Source organism: Lepidothrix coronata, unplaced genomic scaffold, assembly GCF_001604755.1.
Source record: "Lepidothrix coronata isolate B3197 unplaced genomic scaffold, Lepidothrix_coronata-1.0 Scaffold46, whole genome shotgun sequence".
Lineage (NCBI taxonomy): Eukaryota > Metazoa > Chordata > Aves > Passeriformes > Pipridae > Lepidothrix > Lepidothrix coronata.
The window spans coordinates 4,403,531-4,419,843 of NW_016690226.1; the positions used below are offsets into that span (position 1 = coordinate 4,403,531).

The following is a 16,313-nucleotide window of genomic DNA, read 5'->3' on the forward strand; positions in this document are numbered from 1 at the left end:
ACTAACTTTTGTCTCTACTTATTTATAGCTACTTGTGTGAGAAACTGCTTAGTCATTTTCTCCACATGAGGTGGTGATCTGTGACAGACCCTGTCTATAAACCCAATCTTGCTTCCTTTTGTTTTACCAGCACCTCTGAGCTGGCTGTGGGCATCCCCACTAGAGATGGGACTGGCCAGCCCAAGCTCCCAGGTGTCCCCAGCATGTGCAGAGACACCGGCACAAGCCAAGATGATGAGCAGGCAGGACAGCTTCCCGGCTGTGTCTGGAAGAAGCTGTGCCACTCACTTCGCATGCAGAGCTGCCCAGGGGGTTCAGAGTCCTTTTTCTGAAAATGGGAAAGCTGGCACTTTGGAACTCTACAGAAAATTGCTGACCTTGTTAGGATGTCTGTGCTACCCTTACTCTGAGCAATCTGAGCTGTCTTGTTTTAAGAATCTACCCTGCTGCAAGGCAGAAGATAATCCAGGTGCACACCTTTGCAAGATGCCTGCAAAGAGCAGATAATATTCTCTGTGTGTGCCATTGTTGTGTCCTGCACAATATTGAACAAGATCAGGTCAAATACTTCTTTTTGTAGTGTTTTGTTTAGGTAACAAAAAGGTACGGGGAAATTTAGAACAAAATGTATAAATTCTGTCACTTTTGGACAAGGCAACATTTTACAAAAAGTGCTAAGAATTAAAGTTCATGACTGCACATAATACAAGAGAAAGAATTCTCTTAAAGATCTCCAATACCTCTGGCTGCCCATTCTCTTCTGCTGGTGGGTTGTGACTTTTTAAGAGACTGTATTGAGTCGAGCTAACTCTGTGTGTTGCTTTCATTTGTGACTTATCTCCCTCAAACAGAGGCTCTCCCATAAACTGCAGAATAGTAGTGGGAAGGTATGGCAAGAGGTAGGACATGGGCTCAGAAGTGCTGTACTGATAATGCCTCTTTTTCAAAATTCCCTGCATCTTTGGCCTGTTTCTCCATAACAGCTCAATCAATCTGCTTTTGAAGTCCTTTTTTCTTAATATGTTCCCTGATAAGATTTTCTAAGTCCTTCAAGTTCCTTCATTTTATTGGTGTCTGCCCATGTGGCTATTTCCATGATCACTTCTAACAGCAAGTCTATTTGGTCTTTTGTTCAGTTCTCCTCTGAGCATTTACAGAAGGCTCTCTGTGTCTCTGTCTCATTTCAAACATCGTGTGGTCCTGCAGAAAAATAGGGAGAAAACTAGTAGGGAATCCTAATCTGTCCTTCAAAGCAAATATTTACTACTTCATCTTTTTTCTGTGTGAGAAGAGGAAAGAAAGACCTGTCTTTTCTTCAGACATAGTTCACTCAGTTTCTGCTCATTCATTTGGGTTCTTGATGATTACCAACAAGCAGCTGATGGGCCTCTTTTTCTGTCTTGCAGTAAAAGCATTGCAATTAAATGGGCAAGATAGGATCCCAGAGATTTGAGAAGGCAAAAGCGCACAGTCACAGGGTCATGGAGCAAAGCATCCTTGGGTTGACTCCTAGACAATTTGCAGGTTGGGGTTACACTGTGGACTGCGAACTTTGGCATGAGTGAAAAATGAGAGCTCTTCTATGCACCAAGGCAAAGCATACTGCACTGGTTGAAAAAAGTGTTGTGCTAATAATTTGCAGGTTAAAGACATGTTCGTGTAAATTATTTTATGCCTAGAAATCTGATTGATCCCAGACACTTAGTGAGAAGCTGCCATATGCTGTTCCACAAAACAAAAACAAATACAAATTCGCTTCACCTAGCAACACCTAAAGTCCTTTATTACACCTCTGCACCTCCCAGCCAACAGTTCCTTCCTTGGTGCTGGTGATAAGCATTATGAAGAGGTAAAAATGGATTGGTGCCTTCTCTAGCTTTACATTTAGGTATGTCTGCCTGGCTGGAAATTGATTCTGCAAGGCTTTAAAGAAGTAAATGATGCTTTGGATGACATACGTCTCTCCAGACCTTTGAGCCTAGTGGCTTATCTAATCAATTTTTTGTGTCTGTTAAACTATAGAGGCCTGACTGAACAGTTCAAAAACAAGTGCTTTGTGGTATTAGGAATTAAGCAGTATCAGAACAGCTATTGACTGTGGCCAGTGTGAAATTTAGTCATTTGGGAAGAATTGCAAGGAAGACAGAGGAAGCTGCTGAATATCAGGCAATTGCAAAACTTCATCTAGTCTTCATTACAAATGCACTGGAGATAATATTTGTTACGAACAGTGTGCCTTTGTTGCAGGAGACCAAGTTAAGGGGCAGACAACTTGAGCCACACACAGAAACGTGAGTCAATAGAGCAAACACAGCTATTTCCCCACAAGGGCAATAACAGATGATTGCTTATTCATCAGTTTGGAGATAACAGCTTGCCAGCAGCAGAGAGCATCACTTGTGAGATCTTCATCTAAGCAGACAATAAATGGAGTATGATTTAGATACCTCTGCAACTAAAAGGAGAAAGACTTAACTGGACCTTACTAGAGCAGGGGGTCAGAATGTCATTAGTAGAAAATGTGCTGGGAAGCCATCACCCTGATAAGGTTGCTAGAAGAAGGGTGAATGAATTGCATGCAGCACAGTCTCTCTGTTGTGGAGAAAGGAGTTGTGGTTATTAATTACTTGGTAGAAAATGGCTGAGATTCTTTTGGATTGGGGTACTACACACTGCCTGCTGACAAAACCCACAGTATTCTTGCCTGCTCCCAAGGATGTTGGATTTTTCATAAAAGTTATTTTTATATAGTCTTTTATATGCTGCATTGCAACAAAAGCTGTATTTGAAAAGAAGTGTTTTCTTGTATTTATGAAGCTCATTTATGCAGTACCTCTGTCACTTGGGAAAAAAAGTCAGTTTTGCAGCCTATAATGGGAATTACCAAGACATCAGACACCAGTATCTTCTACAAATACACAGCATGGCTCTGTTACCCCAAAGGATGTAAAGTTTCCTCTAGGACTGACGTTTCCTGATGCTACTCACAAATGGAGCTGGTGACAAAGGGCACCTTGAGAGCTTCCTAAAGGCACTCACAAAGTGAGATGAGCAAACAAGCCGGCTTATAAAAACATTTAGTTTCATTTTATAACCATTCCTCTGACTTGGCTGATTTCCATTTATCCCAAGGTAGAGTTGAAGCTAACTTCAAAGGCATGGTAATCATAGCATAGTTTATTATTTCTTTTCTTTCTGAGTAGTCAGCCATCCTCACAGATGCTTTACTAACCAGCCACAGAGTTTTCTCGCTGAACTGAACTTTCATGCACTATGAAGGACTGGTGTTACTCCACACAGTGGGTGAATTTTGGAGGAAGGAAAACAAATTACGTGTTACAGTGACTCTTTCGCCTTGTAAAATTATGAGTGATCTTCCCACTGGACTAGAAGCAATATTTTGCTCAGAAAGGACTTCTACCTGTGTCTGTAGGAGGAATTACATGAAGGAATTACATGAAATCAAAGTCTTGATTTATTTGTTTTATTTGTTGTCCAAGACTTAAATTGATAAAGGAAATGGAAAAAACAGATTTAAGCTAGTAGCCAAGTGGAACTTGTGCCCAAACACAGTAAAAGTGAATCCACTGGGATGTTAGTTGACCACTGATGGGACGATGGCTGTGTTTGCAACAGATGCCCATTGTGAATGTCCAAAACAGTTGCATGAGTTCAGTCAACTCAGTGTGACTACAGGAAACTTCAGCACTCTTTGTTTTGTTTTTTTCATGGGTAGTAGTTCTTGTCTAGATTATAAATAACCATTAAACTCAGGTTTCATGAATTACTATGGTTTTGTTGAAAGAAATGACACAGTGTGCAGAACCAGTTGGTTCTCATTCTAACAGAGGCAGCTAACCCAATCATTGAAGTAACTCATTGTATTGTTCCAAATAGGAAAGAATTTACAGTCAAAAGCTATGACTTCCTCCTGGCCTAGAGAAAGGCACAGTTCTTCAAAGCAGTATCAGCAGTATTCTGTGCAGGATGCAGCTTCAGACCTCATTGGGACTTTGAAGAGACTGATCCATAAAGGGCTGTTAGAAGAGAGCAAAAGCAAATGGGTGCAAAGGGACACATATATAGCTTTGTTCTCTGCACAGCTGGGTAGAGACAACAGTAAACACCTCCCAGAAAAGACATTTCAATCAGACTTCGATTACACGAGACAATATATGTGAATTATGCTATTTGAAAACACTGAGCTTGTAGGATAACCTTTGGCTCTGTTATTTATAGCTTTAATAATTGGACAAGTATTTTTGTATTATTTAGTATTAAATTTAGAGTTAACAAAAAGAGCCCTATCTTAAGCTGTTATATACTTCACCATAACGGTTATTGTGCAGTATGATGACCTCCCAGGAGCATTAAAACATTATTTACTCAGTCAGGACTTCTGCCAATAGATCCTTCACCATTTGTACACAGCACCCTGAGCCATTGTACCCAGTCGACTTCTCCATATTATATTTGCTGCAAGTGAAACCAAAGCAATTAGACTGACTGTGATTTTTTTCCATATTGTGGCTGCAAGTACAGACAGCAGCATGCAGAGTACAGTACAAAGTATCATCTAACAGTACTGACAATTAGCTGTCATTGTACCTTTGCCTGTCCAGAGACCGTATCTCTCCACAAAACCTTAACAGACACCCAAAAAATGTCACTTTCCAAATGATCATGAAACCTTTTGTATAACAAAGTATGTAAATTTATGCCACATTCAGGAAAGTAAGTAATCTTGATCCAGCTAAGGGGTGCCTCACTTCAGATGTAAAACCTAGGTATTTCACTTCTGAAGGGCTATGTTTGACAGCCAAACTTGCATTTAGCATGATTTATTTTCCCCAAAGACATGCTGACTAGTAGACCTTTTTTTTAATTAGAATGATCCATGGCAGGTCACATCTCTTGTCACAGATCATGTCTGATTTCCAGATGGGATTTAACTGACCTTTAGTTTCATTGGTCCTTACTTGGCCTTGCTCTATTAGATTTAAAAGTCCAGATGAAGTATGCATCATTTTTCTCCATACAGTATTTATGCACATTGATCAAATTATTCCTCAGTCTTACCTTGATAATTTAAACAGAGTGGGCTTATCTTATAACTAGGATATATTTTCTGCTTTACTTCTGTATCTTGTCCATTTACTCATCCTTCTTTTTGGCATATATTTAGTATTCCTTCAACAGAGTCAGCACAGCCAGACAGTGAAAAAAAAATCCCACATTTGCATACTCTTATTACTTCCTCATTTGTAGGAGCACAAAGTACGTAAGCTTTCCTTGCCACAGCATGCAATGGAAAGGTTGCATTAAGTTGCCAGTAATACTTTGCAGCATGTGGTACCCCTTCTGTGCCTGTGGCTTGAATTTCTTATGACTTCGTGCATAAGTCTGAATTCACTGTATTAAACACAGATGTTTGAAGGTCATATGGGGGAAATGCTTTGTCTTGAATATTATTTACCATTACCTTAATCCATGAATTTTCTGCAAATTTTTCCCAACAGTGTTTTGTATCTGCTGCCAGAGTATTGATGAACACATTGGGAAGCAGTGAGCTGTTTACTGAGGCTGGAGGAATTCCCCACAAACTAATGATCTGTCTCTGTTCATATCTGTTGGGCAATTCTTGATCCATGAACGGATGCTTTACATTAAATGTAAAGCTCAGACATTTCACTTCTGAAGGGGTGTGTTTGCCAACCAAATTTGGATTTCAGAAGATCTATTTTCCTCAGAGCTAATTGGGTGCAGGAGTTATGTTTCTCTCCTATAGTTTTGTATTAATTGATCCTCAACCCTAAACTCTTGTTTTCCCACTGGTTTTCCTGTGATTGATGTCAGACTAACCAGCCTTCGGTAACAGAGGACATCCCTCCACCTTTTACAGTATTGTCTTTGCTTGGCAGCTGTTGCAGCCCACCAGAGATTGACTCTGGAGCAGCCCACTGGGCAGAAATCCAAGCCTCTATAAGAGGAGTTAGCTGTGATTCATGCTCTTCACAGACTGTCATGGAGGAGAACTTCAGGCACACTGTTGGGAGTGCATTACATGTGCATGTGTAGCAGAAAGGTGCATTGGAATTGCTGTATTGAATAATAGTAGATAGCATACTGACTTTGTCCTTCAAAGCCAGTGACATTTTTATGTGTATATCATAAACCTAATGTATTAGTGGTCTTTTTATTAGTTATGGAGTGCTGTGAGGAACTGTCTGGTTCTGTCAGCCTTTTAGATCCAAATTCAATTGCTCAAGCTACTCTCTAATCTCTTTTTAAGGACCTTCTACCTGAGTTAATGTCACATTATGGCTCCAAAACAAGTGCCCTTGGGATAAGAATGTCCATGGTTTTTTTCTGATAGCAAGGGTAGTTCATTTGGCTTTCCTGCTCCTCCTCAGCTCTCTCTTTAGCTTTCTATCCTCTTTATCTGTCTCTTAAAGCCTTATGTCATGAGGATCAGGCATACCTGACACCTTTCAATATGTTCAATATGTTCAATATGTTCAAGGAACTTATTAATATGTTGCCTGGTCATTTTTTGTTCTTTGTTCTCCAGGATTTTTATGTTCTACTTTCTGTTAGTATAACCCTTGTGTTGCACAGCCTAGGCTGGAGGATCTGTGATGGATTATTGCTTTTAGAGCACACCATAATAACTACTTTGAGCTTTATTTGTATGATGAGGATAGCAACTCCTTAATTAATATGCTTTTATTTTAATGAACACAGAAAAAATTCGGTACAAGCTCAGGACTTATGTTCTGTAGGCGATTGCTTTTGAAATTGCAGCTGTGCACAGGGCCAGCATGAGTTGTGGAGGACCTTCAGAAAACAAAATATCCTGGTCCCATCCTGTGTCCTGTGACCTCCTGACTGATGGTTAAATCAGTCTGGAAAAGCAGCCATGCAGTGCCAGAATACTTTAAGATCATTTCTTGATTCCTGTGGGTACCTCTGTGACCCATCAAACAGGTCTTTAAGAAGTATTTTAGACCCAGATCTGTAGTGTAACTGAGACATCTACAAACACCGGTAAATACCTATTGGGTTTTTCTGAAGTATCTCAGTCAGACCTGACTTATGCAGCCTCTGTTGTGAAATCTACTAGGCTTTTGCTTTTGGTTTCTTTCTGGACATCTTTGTAAATATAGTACTGGAGTAAATCTGACCCTAAATCAGATTAGTCCCATTTTATATCAAATGCCATTTTGAAATGCTTGCCTTTGACATTAAGTTTCTTGCTCCTACTGCTGTAGCAGCTATTAATTTACTTCTGTCACCTCTCACTGTCAAGAAAGTGTCAAAGCTGCTGCAGTTTTGAATCAGCAGAGCAGTGTTCCTTGGCTACTGGCAAGAAGACCATATAAGATATCCCATGAAATTAATCCCAGTTACAGGCAGTAAAATTGGTCCTTGTCATAGGAAACTAGGCTTCCTCAGTTTTCCAAGCAGACAAAGCACTCACAGCATAGCATGAGATACGGGAAGCCCCAAGCACCCTCCTCTGAGTAGCAAGTAATGTGTTTCCAACACAGTTCACCTGAGTTCCTCCCTCTCCCAATTTCTGCAAGTTTCTGTTGGAGGATCTGCTTCTTTCTCACAAAGGACGAGATGTATGCACGGCTCCACACATCAGCACCTTTGCTGCCACTCCTCAAGGAGAGGGCAATGGCCAAGGGAAAGAATGGAGGAAGATCCAGCTCTCATCTGCCTGGGGATCTCATATCCTTGGCAGAAGCAGAACAGAACCAATTATCAGTTACAACTTGACAATTAGCACATCTTGTCATGTCAGCTGGATGTCCTGTACTTCTCTGGAGACCTGAATAGTCTTGCCTTTGCAGGGACAGGAGTCTCTGCTTCTTTGAGAATATATCACCTCTTTCCCACAAATCACTGAATGTGTCATAAAGAATTAAACAATTCCACACTTCCATTTCTCTTGAAGTCAGAAATAGAAGTCAGACTGATGTTTGAAGAGCTACCATCACCACCTCTGGACCTCTCTAATCTTCCTTTAGTTTTATTCTTCTTCTCTGGTCAACTGACCAGAACTAACTGCATTTTCCAGGGGAGATTGTACTATTAATGTACATATTGGCACCATATTTTCAGCATAATTTTCTTTCTTACTTTAATATCCTAATATTTTGTTTGCTCTTTCAGCTGCGTAATGCACAGAGTGTTTTCACTGAGCTGCCTACAATAATGAGCAGGTCTTTGTCTTGAGTGGTTAGTTAATTTTCTTCAGTAAAGATTATGAATAGCTTAAATTACTACTTCTAACATACAGCACATTGTTTTTGTCAAACACATTTAGCCTTTTTTGTCAAACACATGTTTGTTTTTTGTCAAACACATGTTATCCAGTGACCTACCTAGATTCACAAGGAAGTCCTTCAGTTCTTATCAAAGCATAACAACTTCTAATGTTCTTAAATTATTTTCTCAGCTTTTGTACAGCTATTCTTGAGTCTTGAACTTAACTCTTGCTTTCACCCTGTTTTTAAAGTCACTGGCAGATCCTTCAGAGCTGAGACATTCACCCATCTTGCCAGATTTTCTTTGCAGTATTATCAGTGTATCTATGGCTGACTATCAGTGTTCTCTCTCTTCAACTCTTTGACACCAGCCCTTCTTCCAGAGTTTATCTCCCTTTGTTCATCTGCACTATTGCCAACCTGACAGTTTCAATCCCAGAGTACAGATCAGGCCTTGTACAGCGGGTCTTGACTAGTCTTCATTGTTTTGGCTTGAGTTGTTCAGTATCCCAACTACAGACCAGGCACTCCTTGTGCATGAAGCTGGATATGTGTAACAGAAAGACATCCAAATTTTTTGTGGGGTGTTTACAGCGGGAATCACAGCTCTATTCCTGGATTCCTTTCAACTTCTCCCCTGAGTTACCTATATAGTGTTAAACAGTCACTTCAGAGCAGAAAACCAACAGAAAACAAGCAGCTTAGGTGGAATCTGGTGACCAGTGATATGACCCAAGGGAATGGCATGAAGCTGTGTCAGGAGAAGTTTAGGTTAGATATTAGATGAAAAAAGGTCCTGCACTCAGAGGGTAGTTGGGCACTGGAACAGGCTCCCCAGGGCAGTGGTCACAGCACCAAGCCTGGCAGAGTTCAAGAAGCGCTTGGATGATACTCCCAGGCACATAGTGTGATTCCTGGGGATGTCCTGCGAAGGGCCAGGAGTTGGGCTTCTGTGATGCTTGTGGGTCCCTTCCAACTCAGGATATTCTGTGATTCTCTAAATGTCACAGGTGGTATGAGGTAATGAATCACATTCTTCACTCACTGAAGAACTCTGTTATCTTCTGAACCACTTTTGGATAAAGGTGGGATTAATGGTGTTGGCATATCTTGGCTTCTTGGTTTTAAAAACAACACGAGCACTACATGTCACCTGTTGGTGTACAAAGGGCAGCAGGGAAGGAGAAGAGATTATAGAGGTGGAGAAAACTTCAATTCCTGCTGGCAAGAAGAGTGCTCTGGGTAGAAGGGTGCAATTCCTCTTCCTCTGCCTCAGGCTTCTGGAAACAGGTATTACTGATCCAAGGGACTAGGGCCAACACCTTCCTGCCTGCTCAGGTCCTTTGTGTCAGAACTGGTTGATGCTGTGATGACAGCACTGCCTTTGGGAGAGCCTAAGAGTTGGCCCTACATAAAAACAAGGCAGAACAAGATATTCCAAAGTAGACAATACAGCAGGAACTAAAGATTTGATACAGAAAGTAAAAAATTAGAGTTTTGCTAGGCTGTAAATGAAGATTGGCACATGGGTAGTCGGAAGTGAAAGGAAGATAGAAAAAACAGCAAAAAGCTATTGCTTTAGGGAATGCTTTTTTTAAAAGTATTTTTCAAGCAGCTCTTTCAGAACTGACCTGGGCATATTTCCATGTGATATTTGACCACTGGGTGTGACCACCAGATCCTGTGCATTGTGACCACTGGGCTAATGCGATTGCTAAGCTCTCAAGTCCTTACACCTATTAGGGCATTATGAAGGCATCTTCTTCATGTACTTTATTAGGAATCCAAAAAAAGAGAGGAGAATAAGCCCTCAGCAATTCAAAATGGAAGGGAGGACTTGCCATCTTCAGTACACTTGCCAGCTTTTTATCTTCACGTTGAGCCATGAAGTGGAATTGTTGGCTGCTCTCAGCGTGGGCTCTCTAGCAAAGCAATGAGAAAAACATTTGGTACTCATCAGTCCAGAACTGTTTTACAGGCCTGGATAGAGCTAGGTAGACAGAAACTAAAACTCAGTATGGGAAAATGTAAGTTAACTGTCAAGACAGGATTCCTTGACGCAGTGTTTGGAGAGGGAACAGTTAATCTTTTATGGGGACAGACACCTGTGTGTCCAGGTTCACGTCCCTTGTAAGACCATTTGCCCTAGTGAGGAAACACATCAGAAAGAAACTCCAAAAGGAAGCCAAAGATATTAAGCCCTTGACAATAGAGAGACTAGTTAAGGACCTGTCACAGTTGAGACATAGTAAATGACAGCTCTTAGCAGATCTGACGTTTATTTGCATTTCTTTAAGAATCAATAAGACTAGAACTTTTAACTGCTTGGTATCACACGCTTGCTTTTTCCACAGCAATAGAGGTCTGTCAAGGTGAAAGTCATCGGTTCATGCTGTGCAGCTCCTCTCAGTTACTCTTCTTAAGCATTACTGGCCAAGATCATTGGGCATCCCCCAGCATTTGTCTCCACACATCTCCTTCATCTCCAGGATCTTTTTCTACTTCCAGTGTTTTTCATCTATACATGATCTTCACCTTCTTCTTTCTAGCCCAGAACCCTAGGATTTGGTTGCATCAGCCTTCTAACTGGTGGATCTATCTTCTGCCTTGTTACTAACTGGAGGATTCAGGACATGCCACTTTTGTTTAGTCCAGCTGCTGTCAAAATGTACAACTAGCCCATACTGCTGGCAGCTAGGTTGTGCTCCAGAGGACAAAAGTTCAGCTTTGGACATGCAGTGCACATGCACATTTATCTGCTGTCTGACAGCATTCAAAATTTAAATGGGTTGTTTTGCCTGTCACTGGCCTTAACCCCAGTGACACAAAGTGTCTACTGTAGATCAAGAAAAGGTGGAGAGAGGAAGATGGCAAGGCAAAACAAAGGTATTAGGTAGTGTTTGTTAAAAGCGAGACAGCATCCTTCAAATAGCTGAGTTACGTCCAGTAAATAAAATTGGAAGGTTCATAAACTCTGGCAGGTTAAATGTAAAAATAAATAAGGCAGACCAAAAAATAAATAATGAAGAACAGGCTGTAAATGGGGCACAAGCTCATAAATCCTTTTTTAAACACTTCAGCAGCAGGACTGTCGGCTGAGCCATAGATTATCACTGCAAAAGACAAAGTAAGGCCATGACAGAAGAAAAGTGTGCTCCTCATGGACAAACTTAAGAAGGTTTATTTATTTATGGGAGACTTGCAGAGGATCTGATTGAAGTGACTACAAAAGAAACTAGGGAATACAAGAGCAAAATTAACCTTGATACTTCGGGGCAAGTGAATGATGTTCACCAAGTGCTCTGCCAGAGCTCACAGGTGAAGTAGCTGAAGAGCTGGCTATGGTGACCAATCCCTCACTTAAAACAGTCTTAGGCACTGAGGCCTAGAAAGCTGACAGATGTGACATCAATTTCTAAACAGGTTCTGGAGGAGATCTAAGGAACTAGCATAGCCCAGTTGAGCCCATTATTAGAAGCTGTGGTTAAAAAAAAAAAAAAATCAGGAATGAAAAATAGAATATAGTGAGGAGGAGTCACCATGACTTTTGTAAAGAGAAGCCCTACCTCACAAACCTCCTGAAGCACTTTGAAAGCACTGGGATAGAGGAACTTATAGAGTATGCTCAGGCTTCTTAAAGGCATCTTCTGGTAGTGTGTCACCAAATTAAGTTCCTATGTGGATGAACAGTTGGTCGAGGATAAAAATAAATGGTGACATCTGACTTATCACAAAAGGAGTTAAAGAGATCTTTGGGGAAACTCCTTAAGTCTGTCTGAATAGTAGTCAAAAAAAGCAAGTCTACTATTAAGAATGGTCACACTAGAAAAGGGACAGAGAGGTAAACAGAGTGTCCTGGGGATCACTTTATTATCTCTTTTGTGCAGCTCACTTCAGTATCATGTGCAAGTCTCAAAATTGATGAAGGAGACTAGGAAAGTTTGGAGAAGGGTCAATGGAACAGTTTCTGTACAAGATGCGGCAACATCAGATAGGGCCCATCAGCCTGAGAAAGAAGTGGCTCAAGAGAGATCTGACAAAAGTTTGTAAAATCCTGAGAGGTATAAAAAAGAGAACTAGCAAATTGACAGTTTTTTATCTTTGCCCACATAAGCATAAAGGTCATCAAAAGAGATTAGTAGCTGTTCTGTTCCAACAGGGATGAAGAAGTGCTTTGGTGCTTTTCTCACAGAATGTAGATCTCCATGCTATGGAAGGCTGTAGATGTGAAAAGTTCGCACAGAACACAAAATGTGCAACATCGTAGAAGAAAAATTCACCCAAAGGTTATTGACTACAAAGACTTCTGGCCAAGAAAGTCACTGAGCTGCAAAATGTGTGAGAGTGTTAAGGGGCAGTATTACATTCCCTTCTGCTCCTGTGTAGGCATTTGCTCTTGGCTACAGTCAGAAACAGGTAGATGTGCTGCCAGCCTGACTAATACAACTGTATTTATGTTCTGGTTTTATGATCGTCCTAAAAGAGTGGAAACTATGTGACGCAGAATATGTAGCCTGGATAAAGCATGGGATGCTACAAGGCTGGGAATGGCCTAAGCAGAAATAATGGGAGAGTGAGATAGAGGGCAGCTTGCAAGTCCTTTCTGATAATAGGTGTTTTAATTAGAAGGCATTGCAATTCAACATGAAGCCTGTGACAGAGGTGAAAAAAAGAATGAAAAATTACAGAAGGAGACATCTGAAGACAGCAGTTTGCACTCCCCACAGGCTTCCACCAGCTGCTGACAGTGTATGCAAGCCACCAAGGTCAACACTTCTTTCATAAACTCTTGGTTTCAGGATGTGATACACGTACCCCTGACACATTCACTTGCCCTGGCTGAAGCAGGGTCTTTTAAGTCTTTGTGGATTGAGTTCTGGTTATTTATGTTTCTATCTTTAGTTACAAAACACAGTGACATATTTTTGACTGTAAAGCCTTCAGCTAATCTTTGATAGACTGGTGACTACAAAATAGTGCTGTAGTTATTCAGAGTCTACAACTTCCTCTTTCAAAGTTTAGTGCTTATGTATTCCTTGTCTGTATTATGTATTCCTATTCTCACCCTGTAGAGAGCAGAACCTGTGCAATATACAGATATCATCCAGAGATTTTCTTGCTGTCTAAAAGAGGAACATATTCTGGTAGTTGTTCTGTTACCATTTCATACGCTGACCTTTAGAAATTTTGACTTGAAAGCAAACTTTGGCATTTGCAGGCTTTGTTACTTCTGTTGTTTCTGTTGCCCCTCCATTTGGGATTTTAATCAGAGCATGTGTCTTTTCTGCATGAACTGATACACCTGGGCTCTCCTGCTCCCCAGCTACAGCTGCAGAGCTGAAGCTGCTATACTGTGCCTGGGGAAAGACAACATTGTTAATTGTAGATCAGTGCTTTTAAATGAATATTAACTGTCAGATACACGTATCAGGTCATCCATGAGACAGTTTATAACCTGAATCCTCAGATGTTGTGTGTGTGTGTGTGACCAAGGGAAACATCCTGCTAAACTAATCCTAATGACAGGAGGTAAGGCAAGGGAACAGACTAATTGAGATTAATGTTATACAATTAAATAAACAAACAAATGGATCCAGGGAATCGAGAAGTTTCTTCACCGTTCATCCTGCTGACCCTAAGACCAGCGAGTGTCCTGCTGCTGCAATTGGCCAAGAGAGGCAGGACTTGAACAGAAGAATCTTCAATAAGGTTTTTGCAAGATGGTCTCCTCGGATGTAGCAACAAAACAAGGGAAAGATCTGCACATCCTTCCTGTCTATACAGGTAGCAGTCAACCCAGCAGTGATATCCAGTCCAGATATCCTGGTGGCGCCCAGCAGGGTGCTACAGTGCTTCGTGAGAGTGCAATGCTGAGTTGGAGTGAGGAGAAACACCGCATTCCACTCAATGTAATGACCCAACTGACAGCTACAGCTGTCACCTTGTGGAAGGTGCTAGGAATGCAGTTTCCCTTCTTGGTACCTACACTGCTGACAGACAAGGTTCCTGATAACATGTCCAAGACTGCAGCCCCAGTGCAGGTGAGGCCAAAGTGAGATGATGCAGTACAAGACAGCACTGTGGATCTGCAAACTCTGTCACCCACTCTGACCTCAGAGCTGCCTCTGCTCTGTTCTCACTGTTCCCTGACGGAGCTCAGCAAGTAGCATCTTCCTGGGTACCCCTCCGGAATGAGGAGGATGAGAAGGGAGCAGTGTCCTGTTTCCTTCCCCAGAGCAGGCAGTGCCCCTGCTCTTCAAAGCAAGGTGCCAGTGCAGAGCACATTCTTTTGCTCTGTCCGTCAGAGGGACATGTCCGGGCTCTTCAGTGAGATCATTCCAGCTGCACTCATTTAAGGTGAGCTGGTCTGCAGAGAAGGGCCACTGGGAATAAGAAGACAGAAAAAATACTGCCTTCGCTGTCTCTCCCGTTATTCAAAGTCTGAATGCTGTGGCAATATTTTGATATCCCTCCATCAACATCACACAAGCTGAAAAGGTATTGCCAGCCACATCCTGTGTAATACTACCATGATATTTCCAGACTCTCTCAGGCTGGCATTGATATAGGCAATTAGAGGAGGGTATCTCTGTAGCTCTGGGGATTTTAGCTTGAGATAAGAGGATCCCAAAAGGAAACAGAGAAAAATGAGACAATTTAGCAAAACTGACAGGAATTAATGAAGTGATTCAGTTCCCCCATCCCTGTGTTTCCAGGTGAAAAGGATTCATCAAATGGTATTATCTGTTCTATGTCTGTGCAGTGAAGAGGCCTCTGCATGCCCAAACAAATTGATTTCATTTTGTTTTTTTCTTATATTTTGCCTTCCAGAATTGTAAGTTTGGGCATTCGCAGGTGAAAGAGAGTGGAGTGGGCTTATAAGCTGTTGCAGTCAGTAGAACCACAGCGGCAACTACGCCACAGTGGTCTAGAAGCAGCTGAGAGCCAAGTGCCCTCAGAATCACCTCATCTTTCTACAGATCAGCTCTACAGAGAAAATAGCAGAGAACATCCACAAAATGAGGGGGGCTGTGGGTAGAAATCTGATAAGTGCATAAAGCAGCAACTAACTTTTGAAGAAAAATATGATGTGGATGAATAGTATCACAGTTGCCAGCACAGGCTTTCTTTCACGCTACAATTTCTTAGGTTTACCTGTCAGGTTATCTAGATCCTTAATTTTTCAACTGCAGTTGTCCATGGGATTAACTGATTTTGTCCATGGCATACTGGTTGACAGCCTGCTGAACGTGAGACAGTAGTGTGCCCATGTGGCCAAGAAGGCCAATGGCATCCTGGTCTGTATCAGCAATAGTGTGGCTGGCAGGACCAGGGAATGATTGTACTCAGCCCCAATGAAGCCACACCTTGAATCTTGTGTTCAGTTTTGGACCCCTCACTAAAAGAAAGACGTTGAGGTGTTGGAGCAAGTCCAGAGGAGGGCAATGGAGCTGGGGAAGAGTCTGGAACACAAGTCTTATGAGGCACAGCTGAGGGAGCTGGGAGTGTTTAGCCTGAAGAAAAGGAGGCTCAGGGAGACCTTAATGCTCTCTACAACTGAATGAAAGGATGTTGTGGTGAGAAGGAGGTTGGGCTTTTCTCCCAGGTAACAAGTAACAGGATGAGAGTAAATGGCCTCATGCTGTGCCGGGGAGGTTTAGCCTGAATATTAGGAAAAGTTTCTTCACTGAATGGGTGGTCAGGCATTGGAATAAGGTGTCCAGGGAAGTGGTGAAATCACCATCCCTTGGAAGAGTTCCAAAACTGTGTGGATGTGGCACTTGCATATATGGTTTAGTGGTGAACAGAGTAGTTCTGTGTTAACAGTTGAACTTGATGATTTTAGTGGTATTTTCCAACCGTAACGATCCTATGATTCTATATGACAGTTTAAGGCACGAGGTTAAAATTACAGGAGTGTACTCCTGGGGACAGGCAGAATATGATTACATGAAATTACACAACCAGGAGACAGGAGCCAAAAAAAAAAAGTGGTATGAATTCTCCAGGCCTGTCATGTGGAGAACAAGCTTGATT

General features: G+C 41.6%; 1 protein-coding gene across 1 annotated transcript in view; it reads left to right on the forward strand.

Annotated features, from left to right (window-relative positions):
- The window catches only part of CASR (calcium sensing receptor), a 74,685-nt gene that overhangs the window by 47,944 nt on the left and 10,428 nt on the right, over positions 1-16,313 (forward strand). The window lies entirely within an intron of this gene.